The sequence below is a fragment of the Schistocerca nitens genome, chromosome 1 (genome assembly GCF_023898315.1).
Source record: "Schistocerca nitens isolate TAMUIC-IGC-003100 chromosome 1, iqSchNite1.1, whole genome shotgun sequence".
Classification (NCBI taxonomy): Eukaryota; Metazoa; Arthropoda; class Insecta; order Orthoptera; family Acrididae; genus Schistocerca; species Schistocerca nitens.
The window spans coordinates 1,052,154,860-1,052,158,002 of NC_064614.1; the positions used below are offsets into that span (position 1 = coordinate 1,052,154,860).

Below are 3,143 nucleotides of genomic sequence, written 5' to 3' on the forward strand. Positions count from 1 at the left end.
CAGGCAAGCAAGTGCAAACTCGATTAGAATACCATAGCATGTCGATCACAGACATCTCTGTAACTGGAATGCAACACACATTTGTCAAAATCATAGTTTTCTGGTCATATAAATACTCCACTAAGGGGAGTACGCTATCAATTATGACTCTGCAGCCCATAACAGACAGTACGTATTCCCCTAACACGTGACAAAAAACGAAACAGAACTTAATACAAAAGCCGCACCGCATACAAATATCGGAATAACACTCACAAACATTGAAAATACGCACATGAACGCAGTAAAAGCGAGAGAAAAATAAAAACTTGAAAATTTTCTATCGCTGCCAATTGAATATTTGCAAAAATTCTAATATCTGCAGTAGACACTTATTACAAGAACTAAATTAATATTAAATTAAAACTACCAAAATCGGTACTCAAAAATATTTGAAATTTAATTTACGTCAAAACTATCGTAATGAGAAACGAAACAATACAACTGATAATTTAATTACAAAATTCTTTCCTACATTTGTACGCGAAATTGAGCTTCCCAACGTTTACAGTCTGTCATCACTTAACTGATGTTGACATGTCATCGTCCGCTTGGCCAGTCCATACTCGTGAGTATATAATCCAAGTAATAATTGCTGTTGCGTTTATACTCTTCATAATGAGCGCTCATTCGTGCATGAAGTAGGAACGTGCGATGATTAGAGATGCCTTTTGATTAACATATCTGTAGCTGACAACGTAGATCAACCATGATTCATTGAATTTACACGGGCTGTATTCCGACGTCAGATCTTTTGTTAATCACTTCGCTGTTCGAATTTTCTAATTCCCGTCTGACTACTACTTCAGGGTGTCACAGTAGTCAATACGGAAGTAAATTAACATATATTCTTTTGATAATTTGTCGGTCCACGGTGCGCAGCAAACTGTTCGTGCTATTTATACTGGATATGGCACATACAACAGTCATACGACTTGGCGAACCACAAACCATATTTTCAAGTTTAATGTCCGGAACGCCAGTCCACGATGAGAAGCAGCGTGATACGTCTAGTTGTCGGCTTCATACGCATGACACATATAAAATGCCGTTTCATAACAACGGCCACCAACACAGCAAACACGCACACGTACGAAAATACAATCTATCCTTTACTTGCTGGAAACACTTCTGTGTTGTTGTGTTGGCGCTTCAGCTATCGACATCTCGACATATTCCTAAGACTCATCTCCCTTACCGTTATAAGAGTGCAATGTTTTACAGTTTCACTTAAAATCTTAATTTTATACCATCACATTCCTGAAAAATAGTATAAATAAGATGTTAATGATAGTGCAAACACACAACATCATTAACGGAAAATAAGAATCTCATAAATTGCAACTAAGTGTCGTCTACAGAAACAAGGTTAAAATACATGTAATGTAATGAAGCTCTTCAATGTAAAAAAATGGGATAAGAAAGGGAAAAGTAAAAAAAAAAGGATAAAAGGGAGAAAGATGAAGAACTTAACTCAAACTGTACTAGTAGAATGCTCAAGAACAGTGACGAGCAATCTACACATATTATAAAAATGGATGTGCATGTACATGTGTGTATGTATGAGTGTTCGACATCTCCTCCGAAACAACAGGACCGATTTCAATCAAACATGTTACACATATCGCTTACCACTGGGAAAGATTCGCCGTGAGGGTAGGAACCACATACCAATCAACACCGAGCAAGGTGGCACGGTGGTTTGCACACTGAACTCGTAATCGGGAGGACGACGGTTTAAACCCGCCTCTGGTCATCCTGATTTAGGTTTTCCGTGATTTCCCTAAACTACTTCAGGTAAATGACAATATTGTTCCTCTGAAAGGGCACGGCCGATTTCCTTCCCCACTCTTTCGTAATACGAACTTAAGCTCCGTCTCTAATGACTTCATTGGCAACGGGACGTTAAACTAAGAAACTAAACTCCGTCCGAACGGGCCTTGGAAGGCACAATGGTAACGGGCGGCCATGTCTCATCCTCAGCCCACACAGCCCACAATCGTCACTGGATGCGGATATGGAGGGGCATGTGGTCAGCACACCGATCTCCCTGCCGTACGTCAGTTTACGAGACCAGAGCCGCTACTTCTCAACAAAGTAGCTCCTCAGTTTGCCTCACAAGGGCTGAGTGTACCCAGCTTGCCAACAGCGTGCGGCCGACCGGATGGTCACCCATCCAAGTGTTAAACCAACCCAACAGCGCTTAACTTCGGTGATCCGTCGGGAACCGGTGTTACCACTGCGGCAAGGCCGTTGACACGGGACGTTAAAACTATTACCTACTAAGCAAGTACGCGGGTGTGAAAATGTAGTGTAACGCACGAGTCACGAATACTTATACTGTAGTCATCCACTATTTCAGAGTTCGCAGCTCGTGGTCGTGCGGTAGCGTTCTCGCTTCCCGCGCCAGGGTTCCCGGATTCGATTCCCGGCGGGGTCAGGGATTTTCTCTGCCTCGTGATGACTGGGTGTTGTGTGCTGTCCTTAGGTTAGTTAGGTTTAAGTAGTTCTAAGTTCTAGGGGACTAATGACCGTAGATGTTAAGTCCCATAGTGCTCAGAGCCATTTGAACCACTATTTCAGAATGACGGCACTTAACAGACTTCTAGCCGATTTTAAACATAATTTCAAACGTTTGCGAACCTTTTCTCGTTGACACCACCCACAAAATGATAAAAGGAACAGAGTTTATCGTCTACTACGTTTTCGCTGTCCATGCTGTAAAACTGTCCCACGAATCACGACGTCTTAGTTTTTTACTTTTTTAGTACTAACTGTATTCACAACATATTTCGTATACAGTATTCACATATATCACAGAATGTAACACTAAAAGTATAACATTGTACGACGCGTATTTCAGAGATATTACGTCATTAACAATGGGATATGTGAAAAAGTCTCGCGTCATGCAAAACTTTTAAATTTCTTGCTTAGTTGCTATTAATTGTAATCGCAACACTTTCCACCTACAGTATTCATTTTGGAGCTGAAAGTACCTACAAAGGAATATTACTGTACGATATAATGTTCAGGAGACGTGACGTCAAAAACAGAAATGCTAGAATAACTGCGGCATCATCTATGACATTTTAATTGAGTAC

At 40.8% G+C, this 3,143-nt stretch overlaps 1 pseudogene; it reads right to left on the reverse strand.

Annotated features, from left to right (window-relative positions):
* Positions 1 to 2,179: 2,179 nt before the first annotated feature.
* Positions 2,180 to 2,297, reverse strand: LOC126209196 (5S ribosomal RNA; annotated as a pseudogene).
* Positions 2,298 to 3,143: the final 846 nt, after the last annotated feature.